Raw genomic sequence first — 19,229 nt, forward strand, 5'->3', positions numbered from 1 at the left:
TTAGTATAAATAGCCATGCCACATTTATCAGGAGAATTTGGAGGTGTATGAAGGAATGAGATGAACTGAATGCTTCACTTATGTCACTTGTCCCAAAAAGCAAAAGTTACTGTAAATTAAAGACAAATTATGAGTGTAGAAGAGTGACAGATCTGAACCAACCATCAGCTCTTTCTAATGAGAATCCAGCTTTGTTTTGTTAGCTGAATTAAGTATAGCATTTAAGTTCTCTAACTTATGCAAGCCGTCACAATATGGCACAACACTTGTCTGACTAGGAGACAGAGATGTGGTTTAAAAAATGCATAATTATGAATGTCTTCCAAAATGTTTCAAACTGATTTTTCCTTTGCCTCCAAAAGGACCTTACTACAGTAAACAATTTCCATCAGATGTAAAAAGCTGGAAGGAGACAGGGAGGGAGAGAGAGAGAGAGACACCCACCCATTCAGAATAGCCAATAGCCCAGTGATTAGGAAGCTCTTTCTCCCACTCTCCCTAGTTGTGAACAATTTGAAAAGGTTTTAGTTTTGTTCCAATGCAGAAAGAAAACAAATTTCAAAACCTAAACATTTTTTATGGTTAGGAAATACTTATCAGTTCACAGAGAACAAGAGTAACTAAAGTCAATTAGTAATGATGGTGAAGAAAAAATTCACCTACTGGGCAAAAAATATGAAAATTATTTCAAAGTTTGGAGCAATCAAGTGCACATGACTATATTTATGTTTTATAGATTACTAACACATAGCAATCAATGTTGCTTTAGTGAATGTATTCCTGTTTGCAATGTTATTTCTGTTATTTGTATTTATATGAACAACCCAATTAAAATATCCTTTCATTCTCAAACTGCAGGGTCTCCTACTGCAGTAGAAGAAAACCTCCTGTATGCGCCCTGTACTTCTGCATACCAAAGCTCCCCAATGTAGCAATAGGCAGACTGAACTGTGTCTAGAACTTAAGGAAAATATTATTATGGATGGGCCCAGTCTTACAACTTGCTGGGTCCTAATCTGGATAGGGGGTTGGGTCCGGGGGGGGGAGGGGCGGTTAGGGGTGGGGGGTTCCAGGAGGGGCGATCAGGAGACAAGGAGCATGGGGGGTTGGATGGGTCAGGAGTTCTGAGGGGGGCAGATAGGGTGCAGGGGCCAGGCTGTTTGCAGAGGCACACAGCCTTCCCTACCCAGCCCTCCACACCATTTCGCAACCCGGATGTGGCCCTCAGGCCAAAAAGTTTGCCCACCCCTGTGCTAGACCATCACAGGACCAGAATGACTGTTGGCAGAGGGCTTCTGGAAAGGAAAGCGATGCAATCCATCTTCAACAGGTTGACGTTTTTGTTTTTTGAAAGCTGCTAGGACAATTGACATTCTTTTAGGATTCACTGAAAAAATCCACCTCCAAACTTGATATCAAAAGCATGGACCTAATTCTGCTCTCACTTCCACCAGTTTTCCAATAGGGTCATTTGTATTGTTTTCAGTGAGACTATTCCTAGTTACACTAGTGTGAGACCAGAATCAGTTGCTGTATGTTCTAGAAAATATTTCAAATAGAAATGTATGTGGCTAGGGAAATACTCTTCCTGCAGGACCTAGAATTCATCTTTTCCCCAGGACAAAAACATCACTTTTGAAATACTAGTCCAAATGTATCTGTTGACTATTCACTGTTGCACCAGAAAAGAATACAGCTCACTGTACACAAGGAAGCAAGGTAGAACTCAGAAGTGACCTTAATGTTACTTGTTACTATCTAACTGCAGGCAACTGCAGAAGCAAATGTAAGTAATACCCTGTTACTGACACACCTCGTAAGTCAACAGGTAGGTGAATTTGGATGGTGACGGTCCCATCAAATGCATGTTCTGAAGTTACTATAAACTGTTCAAATTTCCTTCTTTTGGATTAAAATTTGATCAATATCCTGGACTGATCCTAGTTCCACTCCCCTTCTCTGCAATGCATTTTGGGATTCAAGGATGATGGGGGCATCTTTTTAAAGGAAAGAGATACTGTTCCTTAAAATTATGGGCATATTACACATTTCTGAGCTTGTAGCTGATTTTCTATCGTGCAATGCAAGGCAGACGTTTTCGCTCTGAAACTGAGCAGCAAGGAGCCGCTAACTCTTTACATTTCTCTCTGCGGGGACTAAGCCCTGCCTGCAAAGGATTTCAGTGCTCTGGAAGCCGGTTGTAACAAGCGGGTGGGAAGGGGAGCAAAGCAGGCAGGCCCTGCTCCCTTCCGCCGCGGCGGCAATTTGGGGAGGCAAAATGGGTGGAGCCGCCCTGAAAGCAGGCGATGCTTACTGGGCAGGAGACTTCGCTCCGGCGCGCCCCCGGAGCAGGCCGTGGCGGGTCAGGCTGGGGGCTCGCTCAGTGGCTGGTTCGGAGAAGAACCTCCCCGGCCCTGCTGCGTACGGAGGCTCCCGCCGCGCTCACCCTCGGCCTGCTGCCCGCGCCTGGCCCGCCAGCAGCGCGAGCCTTTGCCCCGGCAGGACTAAGCGTCTGCTGTGGCCGCAGGCCGGCGTGTAACGTTGCAGCGGGACGCGGAGGGCAGCAGCCACTGCCCCGTCCCCACTCGCCCCGCGGCAGACACGCGCACGCTGACCTTCCTCCCAGCGCCAGCCAGAGGCAGGAGCCACCCGCTGTCCCGGGCAGCTGGGATCCCCGCTCCGCGCCGGGGCTCGGACCTGGATACGGCCGGTGCAAGCCGGCTTCAGCCGTGCTCGTGTGCGACCTGTAACGCGCCCTGGTGGGCATGTGCTGCTGGCGGCACGTGAGCGCTAGGAAAGTGAAGCCCCGCTGAAGTCACTGCCCCCTGCTAAACGCCCACAAAGCTGTTGGCTGCCGGGACTGGGAACGGGGTGGGAGGGAGCAGGGAGGGAGCCGTGAAAGAGCAAAGGGAGAGGTCAGAATTCCGGCCACGATTAAATAATAAAAGACTAAAATTATTTTTAGTAAATAATAAAAGACTAGCTATTTAGGCACCCTACTAAGAGGCCAGCTCTCCCCCCCCTCAAAACTCCAGAGGCTCCAGTATCTCCTGTTAAGGGGTGCTCAGCACTTTGACAAACAGCTCACTTATTTAGTTGCCTAATTACGGGCATCAAATAAATAAGTCAGCACCTAAGTCTCAGTTTTGGACACTGGGGTCTCTAAGTCACTTGAAACAGGGACTTAGGCTAAGTTAATTTAGGTGCTCTTGAAAACTTCACCCACAGCAATAAGGAGTCAGGTGGCAACTTAAAGCCTAAGATTTATTTGGGCATAAGCTTTAGTGGGTAAAAAAAACACTTTTTCAGATGCATGGAGTGAAAATTACAGATGGCAGCATTACATACTGACACATGAAGAGAAGGGAGTTACCTTACAAGTGGAGAACCAGTGTTGCCAGGGCAAGTTTGATCAGGGTGGATGTAGTCCACTCCCAATAATTGATGAGGAGGTGTCAATTCCAGGAGAGGCAAAGCTGCTTTTTTAGTGAGCCAGCCACTCCCAGACCCTATTCAAGCCCAAATTAATGGTGTTAAATTTGTAAATGAATTTTAGTTCTGCATTTTCTCTTTGAAGTCTGTTTCTGCAGTGTGTGGGGGTTTTTTTTTTCTTTGGTTCAAGTATGGCTACTTTTAAATGTGTTAGAGAATATCCAGGAAGATTGAAGTGTTCTCCTACTGGCTTTTGTATGTTACCATTCCTGATGTCTGATTTGTGTCCATTTATTCTTTTATGTAGAGACTGTCCGGTTTGGCCAATGTAATGGCAGAGGGGCATTGCTGGAACACAATCGCGTATATAACATTAGTAGACGTGCAGGTGAATGAGCCCCTGATGGTGTGGCTCATGTGGTTGGGTTCTCTGATGGTGTCGCTAGAGTAGATATGGGGACAGAGTGGGCAACGGGGTTTGCTACAGGGATTGGTTCCTGGGTTAGTGTTTCTGTGGTGTGGTGTGCAGTTGCTGGTGAGTATTTGCTTCAGGTTGGGGAGCTGTCTGTAAGCAAGGACTGGCCTGCCTCCCAATGTCTGTGAGAGAGGGACTGTTTTCCAGGATAGATTGTAGATCGCTGATGTGCTGGAGAGGTTTTAGCTGGGGGCTGTATGTGATGGCCTTTGGTGTTTTGCTATTTTCTTTGTTGGACCTGTCCTGTAGCAGGTGACTTCTGGGTACCCATCTTGCTCTGTCAGTCTGTTTCCTCATTTCCCCAGGTGGGTACTGTAGTTTTAAGAATGCTTGATAAAGATCTTGTAGGTGTTTGTCTCTGTCTGAGGGATTGGAGCAAATTCGGTTGTATCTTAGGGGTTGGCTATAGACAATGGATCGTGTGATGTGTCCTGGATGAAACTCCCATAGTGTAACTTTAGTTGCCTGTTTTTGAAAATCTTGGGTCTGAGTTTGGGTTTATGGAGGTGCTGAGAGGGGAAGAGAGATCTTCTTGGAAAAGAGAGTGGGGAAGTGTGCTACCTGAGCGGTGATGGGTAGAAGAGACCACACCCACACTGAGGTGGGGAAAGAGAGACAGAAGCTGTATTGTGTAGCAGGTCCAGCCTTGTTGTGCTTCTGCTCGGCATTCTAGATTCAGTCTGGGACCTACATCATTCAGCATTTAAAACTGATGCGATAGAAAATGATGTGATAGAAAGTAATTGCCTTGAGTTTATTCTTAAAATATTTATTTTCATTTCATTCTTTAGATATTGGCAGACACAGGGATAAAGCAAGGGCCCTGAGCTGAAGCACTTACATTATAATTTACACGTAATACCATAGTAAATATATCCCCTCATACAGGAGGTGGGAAGAAGAGAGCATTGGGGGGGAAGGTTAAAGTGCTTAAAATTCGTTTGTCCTGCAGGGTAAAATGATTTGAGTTGTGTTATTAAATCCTACACAGGTTTTTAGTAATGTGGAACTGTGAACGGGTTCCCCCTTCAGCTCCTGGGAGGACTGGCTGGCTCTCTCTGTAAATTAAGCAATACACACAGTCCACCAAGGTACCTCCACCAAGTGCCTTTGTTCCAGTGTGATGTACTGGGAGCATAAGTAGTAACAGTAGTTCCATGGAGCCCCCTTCCTGTTCCCTAACTCAGCCTTTCATGCTGCTTGCTTTCTTCTCAGCTACCCAGCTGTTGAACTAAATTACCTCATCCCTTCTACCCTTCCAAATCACAACTACGCGAATTGCATCCAGTGCCCTGGGTGAGCTAAGTGACCAGGATGCTGGCTTTTAAAGGGCTCATTTTATAGCTGCCAACAGCACTCTGTCACAAGGGCAAAGGAGTGCAGAACGCTATTGTAGTACTAACTAGAATAGGTTGCCTGTTAGGAAGGATATGATGAAAGAAAAGGTTGCAATGCACATGTTTAGTTGCTTTGCTCAATCTGGGCCCAAGTGTACAGGGGGAGGTAGTATAGAGCACAGCACTGAAAAAGGTGTAGCATCAAAGTGTGAGTGGATGTATGGGGCATGTAGTTGAGTGGAATGCAGGGTACATTATACAGAAAATGGATAGAGTAGAAATGATAAAAGGGGGCCTGAGCTGTGGTGGAGCCACCTGAGTCATGGCTCTACTACTACTAAGCACAGGCAGGGGTGGCTAGAACTAGAGGGGACTCGGCTACCTCAAATCTGAGCCACTCTGCCACCTGTGTACACAGCCCAGGTGAAGCCCCATTCTGGTGGTACCAGGGCTTGCTTGGCACTGGGCCACCTGGCTGCCCAGAGCCCAGAGTCCCCAGAGCCCAGCAGTGGCAATGAGGCAAGTCTGTGGGGCCCCAGCATGGTGCTGTAGGCAGAATCTGTCCCACGTGCATCCAGTGACTCAACCCTGGTACAGCAGTGGTGAGTTCATTCCTGGTACAGCAGTGGTGAGAGGGAAGGGGAGGGGGAATGGATGGCAGGGGGTGGGGCTGGAGAAAACTACGGGCACTGCCGCACACACCTCCCCTTGCTCCCAGCCCTCCAACCCATCCCTCCCACCGCTCCTATAAGCCTCTCTTCACTGCCCCTCACACAGCCCCCACCCCTCCTTGCAGTGACCCTTTTCCAAGCAGCACCATCCTCTCCTGACCCTTTCATTACACATCCCCTTCTTATCTAGGTTACACAACTATAGCACTTCACAGCCATTCTGGAATTCTTTGAATTGACACTCTAGCCCTGGCAGCGAGTGAACTCCCAGGGGCTCCCTCCACGGATTGAACCTGACCACTTGAACAAATGTTAAAGGCTGTCAAGGTTCCTCCCCCACTCTGAACTCTAGGGTACAGATGTGGGGACCTGCATGAAAAACCTCCTAAGCTTATCTTTACCAGCTTAGGTCAAAACTTCCCCAAGGTACAAAATATTCCACCCTTTGTCCTTGGATTGGCCGCTACCACCACCAAACTAATACTGGTTACTGGGGAAGAGCTGTTTGGACGCGTCCTTCCCCCCAAAATACTTCCCAAAACCTTGCACCCCACTTCCTGGACAAGGTTTGGTAAAAAGCCTCACCAACTTGCCTAGGTGATTACAGACCCAGACCCTTGGATCTTAAGAACAATGAACAATCCTCCCAACACTTGCACCCCCCCTTTCCTGGGAAATGTTGGATAAAAAGCCTCACCAATTTGCATAGGTGACCACAGACCCAAACCCTTGGATTGGAGAACAATGAAAAAGCATTCAGTTTTCTTACAAGACTTTTCATAAAAATAGAAGTAAATAGAAATAAAGAAATCCCCCCTGTAAAATCAGGATGGTAGATACCTTACAGGGTAATTAGATTCAAAACACAGAGAACCCCTCTAGGCAAAACCTTAAGTTACAAAAAAGATACACAGACAGAAATAGTTATTCTATTCAGCATAGTTCTTTTCTCAGCCATTTAAAGAAATCATAATCTAACACATACCTAGCTAGATTACTTACTAAAAGTTCTAAGACTCCATTCCTGGGCTATCCCGGGCAAAGACAGAATATAGACAGACACACAGACCCTTTGTTTCTCTCCCTCCTCCCAGCTTTTGAAAGTATCTTGTCTCCTCATTGGTCATTTTGGTCAGGTGCCAGCGAGGTTATCTTTAGCTTCTTAACCCTTTACAGGTGAGAGGAGCTTTCCCCTGGCCAGGAGGGATTTCAAAGGGGTTTACCCTTCCCTTTATATTTATGAAAGGCACATCGCCTTGTCTACATTAGGCAGTTAACATGTTACCTAGACCAGGATTTGGAAGGTATTGAGGCCTGAGGGTGAAGATCAGAGTTCAGCAAAGATCAGCAAACCAGGGGAGATTATTACCAGGATGCCTTTTTGGCAGTTGCTTTTTTAGGGGACTTCATCATGAACAGCTATTGTACAGTTATAGCTTCATGTCTGCCAAGTATTTCTGTGAAATTAATGCATGCAAAATGGAAAAAGTTTTTCCCAGACCTTTTTAATGTAGGTTGGAGCAGAAAGAGTTGTTAGTTTGATGTGACTGTTAGCAACGTTGTAATAAAAATCAAAATTTACCATTGACTTTAATGGGGCCAGGATTTCACCTGAAGTATGTTTAGGGAAATAATGGCTAAAAAGTGATGATGCTGAGACATGAGAGATTGTGGAGTCCCAAATCAGAATTGGTCTAGAGGTGTATAGAATTTATGGAACTCTAGACTCATGTACATATTCAGGTCTCAACGGATGTGGGTTGGATTTCAAAATAGTAGTTAAATCTGTCATCCTGTGTATAATCTTATTTCCAAACCTTTTGTGGTGTTGTCCAAGGCACAATCTGAAACCCAATGAAGTCAGTGGAAAGACTCCCTCCGATGGGATTTACAAACCCCCCACTGAGGCAGGGAAAGGCTGGAGCAGTACTGGGCCAGCTCTGTTCCTCTGTGATAGGGTTCCCAGGTTGCAACCTGCACTGTGAAACCACTGAGCCCTCTGTCCCACCAGCCTGGGGTATCCCTCTCACACTGTGGTGTGGTTGCTAAGTCACAAACCTCTGGCAGGTACTGCACTTTCACAGACCTCCACAGGCAGGGACACACCCAACTGTGTTACATGCTTTGCCAACCACTCATGAGCCAACAAAAGAGAGGCTCCAGCCAATTCCCTACAGCTCCCCATTTTATACCAATAAAATAAAAACCAGCAGGATCTTATTAAAGGGGAAAAGGCAAAATGCCACATTTATTGTGAATACAGAAAGAATCATAGTAAGCAGTTAGTTATAGCTATAACATTCCATTCAGTTTCATATTTATTCACACACACACACACACACAGAGGTTCTGCAAGGTTGTTATTATAGTTACCAGCCTTAGAGTTGTTCATGCCAAGCCACTGGCCAGGTGGCCGGGACATGAGGAGGGAGCAGGGCCTTATCAGATGCTCATCTGATGCTCCTGGAAGTTGGTTTGCAGGATCAGACCCCAAAGCTGTCACTTTCTAGAGTCCATTTTTATAGGAATTTCTTCCTATGCCAGCCTATGGGAATTGCTTCATCATGCTGTTGCTGAATCAATCAGCAGGTAGCACATTCCTGACAGCTCCGTGCTGCCAGATGTTATCTTGTTCTTTGGTTCTCCCATTCTTGAGGCTGTTGGGTGGATTCCAGTCTGCCCTCCGGGAGTCCTCTGGTTATTTCCACTTGACACCTTCTTCAGCCGATGGACACTGGATTCTTAGGCTGGCCCTTCCCTGATCATTCAGTTATTATCCACACCAAGCATCCATCCACATACATCCTCTATCTCTATTTTAATCACAATTGTTAACAAAGCGAGATGAATACAACAAAAGGGCGGGGAGTCTCTGGGTGCTGTTTCTGTTGTTACAGAGTATTGCTTTGAGTCTCTCTCTGTGTGAGTAGTAGTTGTTACAAAGAATTACTTTGAGAACAGACTCTGTCTTAGAATATGCTAAAACAATTAGCAGCTTGCAAGTTTCACACAGAGAGGGAGAGAAACAGTACCAAAAACCAAGAGACCTCTAAATTAGTAATACCCTGGAATTTAACCTATGGGGAATCAAACTCATTTGTGATTTTAATACAGAACTTCTTTAATATGATCCAACACCCAGTGCTGCACCCCAGAACTGTATGGTCACACTGGTCAGGCTTCTGACCAGGACAAAAGTTCATTACCCAATCTACCCCTCCCTCAATGTGGAAGGGGCACACGCACATGCATCCGATGAAGTGAGCTGTAGTTCACGAAAGCTTATGCTCAAATAAATTGGTTAGTCTCTAAGGTGCCACAACTCCTCCTTTTCTTTTTGCGAATACAGACTAACACGGCTGCTACTCTGACACTTGGCCTTTGTACACTGAGCTGAGATTTCCCAAGCACTTCAACTAAAACACACTGTTTTAGGTAAATACAAAACAGATATCATAACTACAGAAAGATAGGTTTTTAAATGATTATAAGCAGCAGGTGCACAGATCAAAGTTGGTTACCTAAGAAATAAAATAAATTCACAGTCTGAGTTCTACAAACTGAACAGGATTTGAATCAAGCAATGTCTCGCTCTGACAGATGGTACAAGCAGGCTACAGATCTTCAATACACAGGCTTGGGCTCTTTTCCAGCGTGGGACCACCATCCTCAGTTCAAAGTATTTGTCCTCCAGATGTTTCTTTGAGGTGTTGAATTTGGGGGGAAGACAGGAGAGGCCCAGTGATAGTTTCTTCTAGCTGGCTGGAAAGATCTATGCTTGTGATGTGGGGTCTGCCCACATCAAACAGTATCCATTGTCTAGGTGCTCTCTGAGAACTCTTCTTGGATGGCTTCTGGGAAAGTGGATTCCCTTTAATGGGCCATCAGCATATCTGGCTACTCCATATTTCAATAACACACGCATAGCATAACTTCACATACAATGATAGCACATATGAGCCAACAGGATGATAATGTTCAACAGATCAAAACTTTTAAAATGATACCTCATAACGCACACTTTGGACAAAACCGATCATAATTATGACAGTGGTGAATATGGGGGTTCCAGGATGCTGCTTAGTAGTACAGAGTGCCATACCCTCCTCAGGTGCTGCTGAGCATGCTCCTGGGAAAAGGAACATTCTAAAAAGAGCTCCAGCAGCCCTGGCAGGGGGAGGAGAGAAGCAATTTCCAGAATGAGTGCTTCCCTGCGACAGGAGCAGAAGTGGCTCTTACTGCGGTGATCCAGCTGTCAGTCTTTCTCCCTCCCCACAACCTCAAGAGAGGGAGAACCATGGGGACATGAGAGGGTTGTCTACATCAGCCCTGAGACTCTGGGGGCTTGGTGAAAAGGACTAAATACCTTGTGAGGCATCAAACATTGGCCATTCCCCAAGCTGAAACATTGTGTGGGGTGGAAAGTGTCCCAGGGCAAGCTGAAAAGGAGATGGGCCAAGAACAGGCCAACTTTCAGGGTCCTGGGCTGGGACCCGGTGGAGTGGGAGGGCCCAGAAGCCTCTGTCCAGCCCAGATTCCTCTTTGCCTAGCCCTGGGATGGGCAGGACTAGGGTTTTACCAATTCACAAGCTGACTGAGTAGAATCCCCTCTCTATGGGGTCCTGGACACATTGGGTGAAAAGTGAGACCAGGGCAACAGGCCCTGAGCACTACGCCTGCTCACCAAAGTGGCAACCCTGCTGCACTGATTTCAGTGGGCTGTATTGGGGCCCTTAGTAGATTTCAGTGCAGTATTATTAGAAACAAACTAAAAGAAATTGGAGAATATAGCTTATTTGATGCTTATTCAAACTGCATTCATATGTTGAACCTTGGATCTTTTAGCAGTTCACTCATCACGAGTTGCATACTGTCAAAGTCAGATTCAGGACTCACATAATTTTTCAGACCACTCTGTTTATTAGCAAAGCGCTTTGCCAGTGCACCTAGATATGTGAGCCCCATGCAAAAACTCAAGCTAACTTATTTATACAGATAAGCCAAAGCCAATTTAACATAAGAGACAAAACGAAGCAGAAACTGACAAATATACATACATATCTTATTTGCATACTAACGTTTACCAATCTCCTAGCTCAGTAGGAGCTCTAAGTTAATTAGTTTGAGGACCCATTGTCTCACACTCCTTAATGTTTCTCTTCCTGACAACTATATTTCAACAGACCCTTCAAGTAGCATTTCTTTAATGAATTATAATTTCAATACTTTCACAATACCCTATAAACCACAAATCAAAATGAATGTCCTGTTTACACGTTATGTAAGACTAGTCACTTCTCAGCTTTTCTGGTGTTTTTTTGTGTTGCTATATAGGGTGTATGCTATTTACAGTAAGACTTGTGAAATTCATTAAGAAATTTTGCTCTGAATGTGTAATATTCACATAATTTTAAGGAGCAGTATCTCTTTCCTTTAAAAACATTCCCTCATCATCCTTGAATCTCGAAACAGATGGACTATGTTACAGGTCCAGTCTCATTTTTTTCTTTTTAAATTCAAACAATCCTATATTAAGAGTGCAAAGAGGCTAGAAAGCCGTGCACTTCAGGGTGTCGTCCTCCCCACCCCTTTGGATTTAAAGATTGGTTTGGTATTTTTTCCTTCAAAAAAGAAGCTGCCCTTGCTATGAGACTGTGCCAAGATTCAATCCACAATATTTTTGTGATTATTTAAGGTTGTTACAACACTTTTGTAATGTGACCTGAACCATTGTCATTTCTATATCTTAAGGCACATAAATAGATCCTAAGAAAGAGCTGTCAATGGGCAGATTGAGGACACTGAATGTCCTCCAAACTAAATGCCATTCCATAGGCAATATTAGACCATCATTAAAGGACCTAGTCTAGCATGCACTGTGGTGTGCCACAGGAAGTGTTAAAATTCACTGGAATTATTTGATGGTATGTGCGCTAAGCAGTATAGATGTTGCCTGTAGAAAAGAGGCAAGATTAGAGACATCTGTGTACTAATGTTAACTGTTTGACCACTAGATGGCAGCTGTGCACTTCATTTAGTTCAATTTCATGATCACTAAATGAAAAATTCCTGCTAAAATCAAGTCTGCTTATTCCGTTAGATTGTAATTGCTTTACTACAGGCAGTTTATGAAACTAGAAGTGAGGTGGCAAAGTTTGCAGATGATACTAAATTGCTCAAGATAGTTAAGACCAAAGCAGACTGTGAAGAACTTCCAAAAAGATCTCACAAAACTAAGTGATTGGGCAACAAAATGGCAAATGAAATTTAATGTGGATAAATGTAAAGTAATGCACATTGGAAAAAATAACCCCAACTATACATACAATATGACGGGGCTAATTTAGCTACAGTTAATCAGGAAAAAGGTCTTGGAGTCATCGTGGAGAGTTCTCTGAAGACATCCACACAGTGTGCAGCAGCAGTCAAAAAAGCAAATGGGATGTTAGCATTCATTAAAAAATGGATAGAGAATAAGACGGAGAATATCTTATTGCCCTTATGTAAATCCATGGTACACCCACATCTTGAATACTGTGTACAGATGAGGTCCCCTCATCTCAAAAAAGATATACTGGCATTAGAAAAGGTTCAGAAAAGGGCAACTAAAATGATTAGGGGTTTGGAACGGATCCCATATGAGGAGAGATTAAAGAGGCTAGGACTTTTGAGCTTGGAAAAGAGGAGACTAAGGGGGGATAGGATAGAGGTATATAATCATGAGTGGTGTGGAGAAAGTGAGTAAGGAAAAGTTATTTACTTGTTCCCATAATATAAGAAGTAGGGGCCCCCAAATTAAATTAATGGGCAGCAGGTTTAAAACAAGTAAAAGGAAGTTCTTCTTCACACAGCCCACAGTCAACCTGTGGAACTCCTTGCCTGAGGAGATTGTGAAGGCTAGGACTATAACAGGATTTAAAAGAGAACTGGATAAATTCATGGAGGTTAAGTCCATTAATGGCTATTAGCTGGGATGGGTAAGGACTGGTGTCCCTAGCCTCTGTTTGTCAGAGGGTGGAGATGGATGGCAGGAGAGTGATCATTTGATCATTACCTGTTAGGTTCACTCCCTCTGGGGCACCTGGCATTGGCCACTGTCGGTAGACAGGATAGTGGGCTAGATGGACCTTTGGTCTGACCCAGTATAGCCATTCTTATGTCCTGCCTGGGCTATGCTTCTGCTTGCATTTTTATCTTAAGGATTAATTCCAGTTGTGCCAGTGCTTAGTAACAGCTGGAACAACTAGAAGTTTAAAAGGTGATGGTATCAGAGCAGCGATACAGATGAAAGTGGAAGTATGACACAGACTTGATCAGATCTTAAGAAATGGACAGGAATAAAATCAGCCATGTTAAACATCTCACAGCCTTCCTTCCATCCTGACCTCATGCTGCCCTCTATCTGCATGGAAGGTCCTAAATTAGGCAAACTATCAAATGTGCAGCAGCAAAATAGATCTAGCAGACTCTGAAGAACATAAGCTCTACCTAGCAATTCTGAGTGGGGTTTGGTCCAGTGCAGGGATGGGGTCTCATAGATCTGCTGGCTAACTCTGGCCAATTCTACCAAGAGTCTAAAGCCACTAGAGTTCTGACTGCATTCGTAGTGAGTCCGTGGGTGACACACGACAGTTGAATCCGTCACATTTGTTTTCTCTGCTTGTAAGTTATATGTGTTGTCTCTTAAGAATGTAAGCTTTTCAGGGAAGGAACCACCTCTCTCTTTGTACAGTACCTATACACTGAGGCCCTTAAGTTGGTTAGAACCAATAGATGCTACCATAATAAAAACAATAATAGTTCAAGTCAAATATAATGAGAATTACTGAAAATCTTGTTCATCATATTAAAAAGTTCTACCAATTCCAAAGGATTGGACACATTGTCCACCCGGTCAATGAATATTTCAGACTTTTCCCAAATATATGCTTACAGCCAATTCTTATGAACTAAACTAAGATTTATTTAAAAATAAGAGTATTGGTTAAAAGATCATCATACATACAGATATGAGTAGAGTTCTTAGATCACTTTCATCGTAGAGATCTTTCAGAATTAGTTCCATAGGTTATAGTCCAATGTCCAATATCAGGGAACTGGAGACTTCAGTCTTGTGACTCAAACTTCCCCCTTCAAAGTTTAAGCAGATCTGAGATAACAGGATCAGGGTCCAAGAGTCAGCTTCTTGACAGCAGGCATTCCTTGGGTGAAGCATTGTGGCTTTGAAGCAGAACCTCCTATTTCCTATGTACCATTTATAGGTAGTTTCAGGAGTGCCAAGTACGGCAGTACACTCCATACCTGCATGAGATTTCTAGCTGGTACAGGGTACCAGAAAGACTTTGGGCCCTTGGACGGCCCCATGCTGGCAGCTGTACCCCCTGCCCCCCATGCTGGCAGCTGTACCCCCTGCCCCCACACAGCTGCGTAGCCCTGCCGGAGGACACGGCTGCGGGGGGGCAGGACCGCGCTCTGCTCCTTTTCCTGCTGCTGCATTCATTCTTAACACCACACTACATATGCTAACAACTTTAAACAAAGGTTTTGTTTAAGGTTATTATCATAAGTTTGTTTTACGTTGGTCAGGACCATGTCAAAGGTACAGGAGTTGGTCATTAGTGTCCTCCACTCCTGAACAGTGCTAAGAAGAAGCTGACTGAAATCAGTACGGGTAAAGAACTAAAGGACCTAAGTGGCCTGATTGACTGGATAAATGAAAGATACACTTTTGGGCAGCAGCTCTTGCAGTTTTGCAGGCTGGGCAGACTCTGTCCCTCCAGATCTGGCTACATGCCCTGGGGGTTTATTGTTTTCTATTCCACATGTGACACCTCTGCAGCTATGGTTTCCGGATGTGACCTTCATGTTCTGGAGTAATGCGTGATGATGAACCTGGCATTACAAGAGGAATCTAATACCAAACAATAAAACAGGGAAAAAATGTAGGTCTCTGTCTAGAATAACATTCAAGGGAGTTCAATCTAATTATGCAACAAGAAAACTCAGCTAACCAGTAGTGAAAGAAATAAATTTCCCCTTGTAACGCTGGGAGCTATGTTAGGCCAAATATAGGACTGAAGCACCGGGGGAATTATCATTGTATATAAGCCAGTGTCTAGGAACAATGCAGTATACCTGGCTGAAAGAGAACTCAGAGATCAAGGAAGATTCTCCTATAAATCTTTTCTCTTTACATTTCCTCTCCTGTTCTCCATTCATATCTTCCTTCCTTTTTCAGTATCTTTGTGTGCAGTAGATGTGATGGTTTTAGGTTTTGTGTGTATTGTATCTTTCAATTTCTAGGAATTTTTCACCTCTGCAGAGCTCATTGCCTGTTTTGTTCCCAGTGTTGCTTGGTGCCCATAAACCAGGAGACATACAGACTTTGTTCTCTCATGAAGATTTTCTTTTTGTTTTCCTTTGTCAAAAATAACTCATTTGAGGTTGACAAAATGTATGCTTTATTCTTTGTATATGGAAGCATAATATCTCCTTTTATAGTGGAAACAGAGTGAGATTTGAACAAAGATCCAACAGATGAAAAATCAGTTGCCTCTGTGTTTAAGTATTAACCTGAATGTGTGCCAGTATGCCCTCACTGACTAGACTCAAAGGTGCAGACACACCTGAACAGGAAAAAATTAACCTTGCTCTTTTAGGCTAAACCAAGTCATGTCACTGGCTCCATCTCTGTTGTTACATAACAGATGATAAAACTCCAGCAGGGCATGGTGTTAGCACAAAGGGTCTTAGGAATGTGGTGCGATTTTTCAGAATCTCTTTTGGGAATAGTCATGTATGTGAAATAGCTGGTACTTATGATTATGCTGTTTCTATGCATGTATCATCTTGGTATCTCAAGTTATGAATATTAACTATATTTAGTAATTTTATTAAGATAATGAAGTAAAAAGAAGGTGCAAAATTTGGTTTAGGAACAGGTGGCATACGGAATACATAATCTGCAATCTCCCTGATTGGGGGTAAAACGTTAACGGGTCAAAGTATAGACATTGAGATATGGGGGTATGTTGTTCATATAATGGCTATGTTCAGGTGTGGAGTATAATGAGTGGATAGGATGATGAGGATGGATTTACCCTCATTTGGTGAGATTTAATGTTCAGTTTGTTTGTTTCCAGTTCATATGGTACAATGGAAAAAGTCTGTCGGTCCCTTTCTCATAGTTGATGCACGATGTCGTTCTGGCTCACACCTCCTGTGGTAATGCCCACAAGGTATTTAGCCAGCACATGAAGGGACAAGTCAAGTTGAATGGCCCATTAAAGAACACTTAGCTCACAATGGATCCTGGAAAACGCCTGTCTCCACTTAATGGACTCTTCCTGTGAACTTTCTAACTAAAGCATGGGTGGTGGTGATGGACATGTAACTTGCCCATGTGACTGAAAACACCATCTTTCACAGTGAGAACAGTTTTCTCTTCACTTGGCAGAAGGCGGGGGCCCAGGGGTGGGGCAGTGAGGAGTCCCATGGAGGGTCAGGTGGGGAGGTCAATGTCCCTTCTGGAAAGAACCAAGAATAGAACCTAGAAATCCTGAATGCCAGTTCTAGATTTTTTTCTCAAAATATAATCTTATTCCAAACTGTACGGATTCCAAAGTTGCCAGTACAACTAAATATTGTGTATAGACTTTTTTTTTCATAAACTCTGGTTAGCAGAATTGCTCTGAGAGAAAGACGGAACAGACACTTCTTAAATCACATTTTTGTCTAGGCTGCTGAAGCCAAAATTGAACGGAGCAAGGATCAATAATATGTCCAGTTAGTACCCTAAATATAATCCTAATATAAATGAAATCTCCTGACGATGTTTAGATAAATGCTGTTCCACAGAACCTAAGCCCTGTCATTTGGTTGCATATTGTAGGAGAACAAGAGATGCCATGCAAACTCTAATCTGTAAATCTTCTGGGATATGGGTGCTCACTAATTTGATTTCAACAGGTGCCATTCCCAGGGCTCAGCCCTTGCAGAGTTAATTCTGGTTGGGTACACCAATATTTCTTTCCCACTAGCTGTTCTTATTCCCATGCTGTTCTTAATTTCTGTTTCCAGAGGGTTCATATAGATGTGTTAAGGTCTGAACCACACAAGTGCTAAGAGAAGTGCCTTGGGGTAGGAGTGGTCAGAGCCTGATTGAGACCCAAGTGTAGGTAGGAGCACTTAAAAGTAAATACACTACTTGTCAGTTCATAATGGTCAATGCCCTGAGAAAAGGCACGTTCAGGCATGAATTTGAGAATAGACATGCTGTTATATTCCTTCACTTACTCTTAAGCTTGCCTATTCCAGACACCATTGGACACTTTGCCTCAGCATGTATGTACCCTCATGCACTTTGAAGATTGGAGAAAAGAAAATCTTTAAAGTTTACCTTTTTGGTTTATCATTCAGCCTCTCACCATGACAAAAATTTACCTTGACTTTAGCATCAGCTTTCTTTCATATACCTGAAATTATTTTAAATTTTTTCAGCACATGCCAGTGTGAACTGTAAGATTAATGCAGATGTCTAATTTGGGGACAACATTCTTCTGTTACTGGCACAGAGTGCCCAAGGCGAGCAACAACAGGGTTCGTTGCTCGGTATGCATTGCCCAATAATCACAACGAGATGGAGAAGCGGAAAAGTTTATTTGAAGCTTCAGATGGTACAGGGAGACATCAATCTCAAATCCTGCACACAGAGCAGGAAGTTACACAGACTTTTATACATCCTTTTTTTCAGCATACTTATCCAATAGCAAGCTGCCCTAAGTATCCATATAGCCAGCCAATCCAGTATACCAGCTAATTCCTTTTTCTTTGTACCATCTGTTAAACTATATATGGAGTTGCTTTGTTCAGCATTGTTTTGCCATATCTGCCCTGTCTGGCCTTGTTCTGTTTCAGACAGTCTGCGCTTGCAACATATTGTTGCAGAATCCTCAGCATGACTGCTGCGAGTGCCTCTAGGTGGGGGGCCAAGGTCACTTGGGCCTAGTGCGAGGGGGCTTCATCGACACTCGTGGTCTTCCATCCCCTCGTGTTACCTAGTGGCCATGCCCATTGTCCCCAACACTTCCTTTCTGTATAATCTAATCTGCTGCAAATTGAACTTTCAATTTGACAGTTTCAGTGTTGAACTGATGTTATACATCGGTCGTATTTTACCTTGTCCTCTGATCTTTTAAACTTCTTAATGCTGAGAGCTGGATTTCCTTAGCACACATCCCATGTCCATCTGTGGTGGAAAGGAATTGATTGTGGCTTTCTGGGAGCAAATTTCTGTATGCAACATGAATCTGTTATCAACACATTATAAACCCCATACTTTCAGTCCTTGGCATGGACATGCCCTGAGGAAAATAAGATAAGTTGTGATTCCAGATATCTACTGCAACTTCTCTGGAGCTTCATTTCTCATCTGCCAAATTTGTACCTATTAGATGAAAGATCATTTGAAAACCTTCATCTTCAGGGACATTTTAGTGGTCTTCTGCATATAACCTGGATCCCTCTACCTATTCTACCTCTCAAGAAGAATCTCAAAGGCTTCTATTGAAAACACCCGATATTACCTTTGAAACCCCCTTACGGTAGGTCATCAATTATTTGTTGATAACCTATAGTCCACAAAAGAGCCTGACAACAATAATTGTATTCAGAGCACTTATTAATAGTCAACAGTCCTAGCTTAGTACCACATTTATATTGTTCAAGGACCTGAAGCACAAGAAAAATCTTTGGAGGGCCATAAAGAAAAAGATCCCTTTTCAAAAGGCTGCATGTTTCAACAAGGAAAGACTATCTTAAGTTGTTGGCCTCAGCATTAAGAATATAGTATTGGAAGGGACCTCCTGAGTCACTAAGTCCATTTTCTTGCCTCTTGTACTCCTGTTGGAAGGCACTGGAGGAGACTGTTTCCATTCACATCCTAGAGTAAAGCCATTCCACTTAAAAATTCAGAGTTAGGTTTGAAGCTGAATATTGACATTCTGGTGCAGAATTGAAGTGACTTCACTGGCAAGTCTCCTGCATATTGACATACATGGATACTGTATGAAAGAGTGTTCTTTTCATTTCTCTATCAGGATTCCTTTACTTCTGCTTCAAGTCCTTAAATATTCCAGGTGTGTCATAAGATGTTATGTAGGTTTCAGAGTGATAAATAATTATGTAAATTTATCCTTCAGTGTCTAGCAGAGTAATGGCTAAGGATATAGGATTTTAAGGGTGAATTTTGCTCAAAAATATGTAAACACAATGAAGCATATTACACTTTCTGAATATATTACCAGTAGCACAGGT

General features: G+C 43.5%; 1 protein-coding gene across 2 annotated transcripts in view; it reads right to left on the reverse strand.

The window, feature by feature from the left end:
• Nucleotides 1-2,751, reverse strand: part of LOC125635693 (kynurenine/alpha-aminoadipate aminotransferase, mitochondrial) — a 40,976-nt gene extending 38,225 nt beyond the window's left edge. The window contains exon 1 of one of the 2 annotated variants that reach the window (XM_048847701.2): nt 2,616-2,751. The gene's annotated coding sequence lies outside the window, so the exon portion shown is untranslated. Of the gene's footprint in view, nt 1-2,314; nt 2,575-2,615 lie in introns of those variants that run through there. The other variant, XM_048847702.2, reaches the window with a different exon arrangement.
• Between the last annotated feature and the right edge of the window lie 16,478 nt (nt 2,752-19,229).

The sequence above is a fragment of the Caretta caretta genome, chromosome 4, assembly GCF_965140235.1.
Source record: "Caretta caretta isolate rCarCar2 chromosome 4, rCarCar1.hap1, whole genome shotgun sequence".
Classification (NCBI taxonomy): domain Eukaryota; kingdom Metazoa; phylum Chordata; order Testudines; family Cheloniidae; genus Caretta; species Caretta caretta.